Source organism: Marmota monax, unplaced genomic scaffold (genome assembly GCF_021218885.2).
Source record: "Marmota monax isolate L192 unplaced genomic scaffold, Marmota_monax_Labrador192_F-V1.1 WCK01_AAM20220418_F8-fsc00090, whole genome shotgun sequence".
NCBI classification, from domain to species: Eukaryota; Metazoa; Chordata; class Mammalia; order Rodentia; family Sciuridae; genus Marmota; species Marmota monax.
Window position 1 is genome coordinate 1,495,809 of NW_026695219.1, and position 8,584 is coordinate 1,504,392.

Below are 8,584 nucleotides of genomic sequence, written 5' to 3' on the forward strand. Positions count from 1 at the left end.
ACACCAGGATCTCTTTCTTGGGCAGTTGAGTTCAGAACCATGCTGGGCCACTTTGAAGCAAGAATGCAAATGAGAATATCAGGTTGTTTGGTGAGGTCTGCCATCATGAAAGGCAAAGGAGTGGCTCTTCTCTGACCTGGGCATCTCACTTCTAGAAAATTGCTCTCAAAGGTTCACTAGTGCTGTGGTCTGCAAACTTCTCACTTCCTTCCTCTCCATCAGATCCTTCAGGAAGAGTCAAGATCATTATGATTTAGATATGAACCTTTTACCCAAAGCTCATGTGTGAGACAGTGCAAGAAAGTTCAGAGGTGAGCCAGTGCTGGGTATGTTTCAAATTTCCTGCAGTAAGCAGGTATTGATTTCATACTTGCCAAATATTAGCCATTATCATTAAAAAAGAAATATTTTTTGCTAAATAATTTATTGTTAAATGATTTACCACTAAGTTAAAATGACTTCTATTTTCTACCTTTGAAAAGAGACAGGAATGAAATTCAATTTCATAAAAGATTGGGGTCCTGAAGGGTCTTGGGTTCCCTGCTATAAATCTAATTTATTTTGACACAATATATACAAGCAATCTGGATGTGATTTTTTTTCCCATCAGCATGACACATATAGAGTTAATTTCTACAATACTTTTCATTTTAAGTTAAAGAATTCTTTTTTGTTTCTCAAAGAAAGACATATTTTCAGAAAGTTTTAATTAAAGGAGTCACATGAAAAGCAGTTTGGTAGTGCAAGATGACACCAAAGTAGACTCATCACTTTGGAGTCTATTACAATCATGTGAGGCTTATAAGACCAGAGACACTGGTGTGGGCCCCAGGAGGCCAGGGGACCCAGTGGGCATGAGGTGGTGTGGGCTTTAGGAGGCAAGGGGGTGCTAGTGAGCCTGAAGCAAGTAGTTGTGCAGGATCACAGTGCACAGCTCCCAGGAGTCCTTGGTCATGAGTGAGCAGAGCAAGGGAGCTCTAAAGGAGTCAGTGGACCTGGAAAAATTAGAATCAACTCCAGAATAGGTAAATCAAATGGTAAAGATGGTGGGCAATACGCATGTGCTCCAGGTAATTTCTAGCACTCGAGCAAAATCTGTTGTGCTTGGTAATTAAAATGCTGCAGTAAAAAGAATGAGATAGCAACTGATCATGGAAAGTCATGCAGATTATACTTCTATAAAAAAGGGTACTCTTGTACATTGCTGGTGGGACTGCAAACTGGTGCGGCCAATCTGGAAAACAGTATGGAGACTCCTGGGAAAGCTGGGAATGGAACCACCATTTGACCCAGCTATTGCCCTTCTTGGACTTTTCCCTGAAGAACTTAAAAGAGCGTACTACAGGGATACTGCTACATCGATGTTCATAGCAGCACAATTCACAATTGCTAGACTGTGGAACCAACCCAGATGCCCTTCAATAGATGAATGGATAAAAAAAATGTGGCATTTATACACCATGGAGTATTACGCAGCACTAAAAAATGACAAAATCATAGAATTTGCAGGGAAATGGATGGCACTAGAGCAGATTATGCTTAGTGAAGCTAGCCAATCCCTAAAAAACAAATACCAAATGTCTTCTTTGATATAATGAGAGCAACTAAGAACAGAGCAGGGAGGAAGAGCAGGAAGAAAAGATTAACATTAAACAGATACATGAAGTGGGATGGAAAGGGAGAGAAAAGGGAAATTGCATGGTAATGGAGGGAGACCCTCATTGTTATACAAAATTACATATAAGAGGTTGTGAGGGGAATGGGAAAATAAACAAGGAGAGATATGAATTACAGTGGATGGGGTAGAGAGAGAAGATGGGAGGGGAGGGAGGGGGGATGGTAGAGGATAGGAAAGGTAGCAGAATACAACAGTTACTAATAGGGCATTATGTAAAAATGTGGATGTGTAACCGATGTGATTCTGCAATCTGTATTTGGGGTAAAATTGGGAGTTCATAACCAACCTGAATCTAATGTATGAAATATGATATGTCAAGAGCTTTATAATGTTTTGAACAACCAATAAAAAAAATTAAAAAAAAATATATAAAGAAAAGTGAGAAGTAGAAGAAAAGAATTCCAGAAGTGAATGAACTAAAGGACCTAGAATAACTGGGAGTTGACTGTAGTGTTCTGTATTATTTTCTAAGGGGAGTAAGTGGATTTTAGAACTACTTAAAGCCTGGAGAGGCACTAAAAATAAAAATGTATAATTGAAAAAAAAAAAAAGAATGAGATAGCAACTGATCATGGAAAGTCATGCAGATTATACTTCTATAAAAATTGGAATTGAAAATTAGGACACATGGAGAAAGGAAGGGCTCTGGGGAACTTCCTCAAAAATCCTTATCATGGGTTGAATTGTAGCCCCCAAGAAGACTTGTTGAAGTCCTAAGTCTGGTACCTGTGACTGTGGCCTTGTTTAGAAACAAGCTGTTTGTGGATGTAATCAACAAATGAGGGGATCACAGGAAGTTAGGGTGCTAATCCAGGAGTGCTGGTGTTTTTACAAGATGAGGGGAGACACAGAAAGAGGCAGAGTAAAGAAGATGAAGGCAGATTGCAGTTATGCTACCACAAGCCAAAAGAATGTGGGAGACCCCAGAAGCTAGAAGAGGCAGGTGGCCCTCCCCCAGAGCCTGCAGAGGAAGCACAGCTGCCACCTGGACTCTGACTCCCAGCGTCCAGGACTGTGGAGAACACATTTCTGCTGCTTTAGGTCATCCACTTGTGGTACTTTCTTACAGCTGCCACAGAAATTGACAGCTTCGGCCTACAGAACAGGGCAGAGATGGGTGTTTAGCCACGTAGGTAGGTGTTCTGGGACTAGATCATCATGGAGGGCACATGTTCTTTAAGTCACCTATTAAACTGATGGAGAGATTTGCAGTGTTAGCTTAGCACCTTCGTGGATTCTGACTTGGTGAGGGTGGCTGCTGCTGTTGCTTGGTTGCTGTGTGGCCAGAGATTGAAGCTTGTTGCTAGAAATCAAGAGCCCTTCTTGTAAGGTTCTGAAAAAATAAATAAGATTGATAAGCCCTTAAACACCCTAACAAAAAGAAGGAGAAAAACCCCTCAAATTACTAAAATTTGTGATGAAAAAGGAAATATCATGTCATACATTATTGAAATACAGAAGATAATTAGAAACCATTTTGAAAATTTATGCTCCAGTAAAATAGAAAATCTTAAAGATACAGGCATATCATCTGTCCAAACACAATCAGGAGGACACACACAATTTAAACATATCAATTTCAAGCAAGAAAATAGAAGACACCATTAAAAGCTTACCTTCCAAGAAAAGCCCAGAACCATATGGATTCTCAGCCAAATTCTAAAAGATCTTCAGAGAGAATTAATACCAATACTCCTCAAATTGTTCCATGAAATAGAAAAGGAGAGAGACCTTCCAAATATTCTATGAAGCTAGTATCACCCTGATACTAAAACAAGACAAAGACACATCAAGGAAAGAAAACTTCAGACCAATATCCCTGATGAGCATAGATGCAAAAATTCTCAATAAAATTTGTAATTCTGGCAAATTGCATAAAAAAATACTAAAAAGGTAGTGTACACAATCAAGTGGGGTTCATTCTAGGGACACAGGGTTGGTTCAACATACTAAAAACAATAAACATAATACATCACATCAATATACTTAAAGACAAGAATCATATGATTGTCTCAATAGGTGCAGAGAAAGCATTTGGCAAAATACAGCACCTTTTCATGTTAAAAACTCTAGAAAAACTAGGGATAGACAGAAAATACCTCAACATTGTAAAAGCTATCTATGCTAAGCCCAAGGCCAACATCATTCTAAATGGAGAAAAATTGAAAGCATTCCTTCTAAAAACTGGAACAAGATAGAGATGCCTTCTTTCATCACTTCTATTCAACCAAGTTCTTGAAACTCCAGCTAGAGCAATCAGACAGACAAAAGAAATTAAAGGGATATTCATAGGAAAAGGAGAACACAAACTATTACTATTTGCTAATAGTGATTCTATTTTTAGAAGATCCAAAAAATTCCACCAGAAAACTTCTAGACCTAATAAATGAATTCAGCAACATAGCAGTATATAAAACCAATATCCATAAATCAAAAATGTTTCTACACTAAGTGATGAATCCATTACAAGAGAAATTAGGAAAACCACTTCATTCACAATAGCCTCAATAAATAAATAAATAAAGTACTTTGGAATCAATCTAACAAAAGAGGTGAAAGACCTCTACAATGAAAACTACAGAACACTAAGGAATGAAATTAAAGAAGATCTTAGAAGATAGAAAGATCTCCCATGATTTTGGATAGGCAGAATTAATATAGTCCAAACGCCCATACTACCAAAACTGTTATACAGATTAAATGCAATTCTTATTAAAATCCTAATGGTATTCTTCATAGACCAAAAAAAGCAATCATGAAAATTCACTTGGAAACATAAGAGACAAATGGCCCTGGGAAAACTGAAAATCTATATGTAGCAAAATGAAATTAAACCTCTATCTTTCACCCTGCACAAAAATCAACTCAAAATGGATCATAGTGTTACACACTAGAACAGAGATCTTTCACCTAATAGAAGTAAAAGTTGGCCCAAATCTTCACCATGGTGGCTTAGGACCTGACTTTTTTAAACAAGACTCCTAGAGCGCAAGCAATAAAATCAATGACATGGATTCAAACTAAAACATTTCTTCTCAGCAAAGGAAATAATCAATAACATAATGAGAGAGCCTACAGAATGGGAGAAAGTCTTTACCACATGCACCTCAGATAAAGCACTAGTCTCCAGGATATATAAAAAACACAAAAAACTTAACACCCTAAAAACAAATAATCCAATCAATAAATGGGCTAAGGTACTGAACAGACACTTTACAGAAAAAGAAATACAATCAATCAACAAACAAGTGAAAAAAAATGTTCATCAACTCTAGGAATTAGAGAGATGCAAATCAAAACTATGCTAAGATTTTATCTCAGTCAGATGGCAATTATCAAGAATACAAGCAATAATAAGTGTTGGCAGAGATGTGGGGAAAAGGGTACTCTCATACCTAGCTGTTGGCACTGCAAATTGGTGCAACCACTATGGGAAGCAGTATGGAGATTCCTCAGAAAACTCAGAATGGAACCACCATTTGATCCAGCTATCCCACTCCTCAATTTATACCTAAAGGACTTAAAATCAGCATACCACAGTGATGCAGCCACATCAATGTTTATAGAAGATCAATTCACAATAGCTAAGTGATTGTACCAACCTAGATACCCTTCAACAGATGAATGGATAAAAAAATGTGGTACATATACACAATGGAATATTACTCAGCCATAAAGAAGAATTAAATTATGGCATTTGCAGGTAAATGGATGGAACTAGAGAATATCATGCTAAGTGAAATGAGCCAATCCCCCCAAAACAAAAGCTGAATGTTTTCTCTGATAAGCAGATACTGATCCATAGTGGGGTAGGGAGGTAGGGAAGAATGAAGGAACTTTGGTTTGTGTAGAGGGCTGTGAGGGGAAGATTAAGGCTGTGGGGATGGAAAGGACGGTAGAATGAGACAGACATTATTACCCTATGTACATGTATGATTACACAACTGGAGTGACTCTGCACCATGTACAGCCAGAGGAATGAGAAGATGTGCTCCATTTGTGTATAATATGTCAATATGCCATATATAACTAATTTGAACAAATAAAATAAATAAATAAATGAGGTGGAACCACAAGGCAAGGTGGTATACACCTGAAGTCCCAGAGCTGCAAAGGTTATGATGGCCTGTGCTGCCCAGAATCCTTCAGACTCTGAAGGCTGAGGGAGAAGATACAAAGTTTGAGGCCAACTTCATCAATATAGCAAGATCTTGTCTCAAAATAAAAAATTAAAAAGGACTGGGGATGAAGGACTGGGGATGTAGCTCTGTGGAAAATACCTCTGGGTAAAATCCCCAGTTAAAAAAAAGAAAGAAAAATAAATGGGACCTTTAAGAGGTCATAAAGCAATCAGAGCTTTGTCCTGTGAAAGATTGGTCCATTCACATCATTAGCAGATTAATAGGTTTATGGGTTAACTTGAGAAAGGTTGATCCATTCACACCATGAACAGATTAATGGACTTACTTATGGGTTAACTGGACAGTGAGGCTGCTATAGACACTAGGTATCTTGAGAATACTAGTCCCTTCCCTCACTATATGATGTACTGAGCCACCTCGATATTCTGCCAGCAAGAAGGCCATCACTAGATTCAGCTCTTCAATCTTGGACCAGAACCTTGAGCCAAAATAAAACTCTTTTCTTTATAATTAAAACAAACAAACAACATTACATCTGAAACATGAATAAAACAGAAAGGCTAAGAGAGCTCTTAACTTCCTTTTCGTGGAAAAAGTGGCAAAATGCATATTTCACAGTATCAGCCTTTAAACAAACCAGGCTCTGCTTACTACTTTCCAAAAATACATTTAAATTCACATCCCAGTATAAAGAGTAACACAAATTGTTATATATAACTTATTGATAACAGGTTACCTTTATCCAGTTATAAAACATTAAATAACATAAATAAATACCAATCAAATTTGTTATTTCTATATAAACCTGAAAGAGACTATTGCTTCAAATAGTTTTAGTTTAGAGAACATCATCTTGGTAAAGGGCTCTCCCAAGCCTTACATTTTAAAGGACTTGTATACTATAAGAACATGAATATGTCCAAAATATGAAAAAGCTAGTAATGGTTAGTATCACAATTAAATAAGTTTAACTTTTAAAGTAAAATTTAGAATCCATAGTGTATAATAATTATAATGACAGGTCTGCATATGTTAGCAGGACTAGCAAAAAGTGAAAGGATAGCTTTTGATCTCTTAAACATTTAGGAAACAGTGTTAATAATAAGAAATAGACATAGTTAAAACAGATAAAAGCCAGGTTTTAAAATGGCAGTGTGGCCCTTTTATTTCAGCTACAATGTAGAAAAGAGAACACTTATTCAGTGTTTGGTTTTTACACTGCCCAGAGTCCTCAGGAGTGGCTATGGAGAATGTGGTCAGCAACTCCCAGGAGGCTCTGGGGCAAAAGGTTATGATGGATTGTGCTACCCAGAATCGTTCAGGATCTGCAGTTTCTAGAGTCCTCTGCATTGAGGGCAGTATGGACCAAATGACAGACTGCATGACCCAGAGCCCTCAGAGACCTGCAGCTTGCAGAGACCTCTACAGTGAGGTCTGTGTGGCAGAATGACAAACTATGCTTCTAATATCCCTTGGGTGGCTGCTGTTCCTAGGAGCCTCTGAGTTGAGAGCTGCAAAGGCAGAACATCGGCTCAATGCAGGGTATGTCTGCCCTGAGCCTGGTATTCAGCCTATAACTCACAGAGGTTTCTGTGATGAGAGCTACAGTACCTAGAATCTCCAGGGTACCAGGGAAAACATGGGTCTGCAGTTCTTGTGGTCCTCCCAACAGGGCTGTACAGGCAAATGCTAGACTACATTATCCAGAATCCTCATGGGCTGCACTTTCTAGGCTCCTCTGTGGTGATCAAATCATTAGCCTACATTACCTACAATCCTCATGGGCTATAGCTTTCAGAACCCTCTGTGGTGAATGGGTAAAACACAGAACTATGTTACCCACAAATCTTAGTGCCAGCAGCTCCCAGGATCCTCTGTGATGACAATTGTAGGAAAGAGAACTTAACTATACTACCCAGAATCATTAGGGGGACATGTTGCCTGGGTAAGCAAGTGGCCTGCAACTCCCAGAGGCCTCCACAGCAAAGGCTGTTCATGCTAAAGGTCAGATTACACTATTCATAATTCCTGGGGTTACCCTGGTGACTGTGAAACCTATAGTCCAAGAACCATACACAGTGAGGTCTGCATTACCAAGCAAGCATGTGGCCTGCATTTATCTTGGCCCTCACAGGAGAGGCACATAGGCAAAACACTGACTTACATTACCCAGAATCCTCAGGAAATTGCAGCCCCCAAAATACTCTGTGGTGAGGGCTGCAGGGTAGAGAACTGAACTACACTACACAGAATTCTTGGAGATGTCCAGGTGCCTGTGTGGCCTGCCACTTGGAGGCCTCCACAGTGAGAGCTGTGCAGGCTGAAGGCAAGAATACACTACTAGAATCCCCTGGGGCCTGCAGCTCCCAGACACCTACCTCTTGACGACTGCATGGGCAAGATTTGTATTGCACTACCCAGACTCCTCAGGGGTGTCCAGGCAGGCTTGTGGTGTTCTGATACTGGGAGCCTTGATGGTGAGATCCACTTAGGTAGGATGGACTGCACTGCCCAGAGTAATCAATAGCCCACAGCTCTAGAACTGTGAGGTCAGGGATGCTTGAGCAAACTGGACTACAATACCAAGAATTCCTGGGGCCTCAAAGCTCTGAGGACAATTTTAGTGTGGGCTGCACCAACCTAGCATAAGGCTACAATGTCCATGATCATGTGGGTCCTAAAGCCCCCAGATGCCTCTGCAGTGAAGGCTGCATGGGGTATGAGGGTGAATCTGCTACTTGTAGTCCCCATAGGCTTCTGGAAT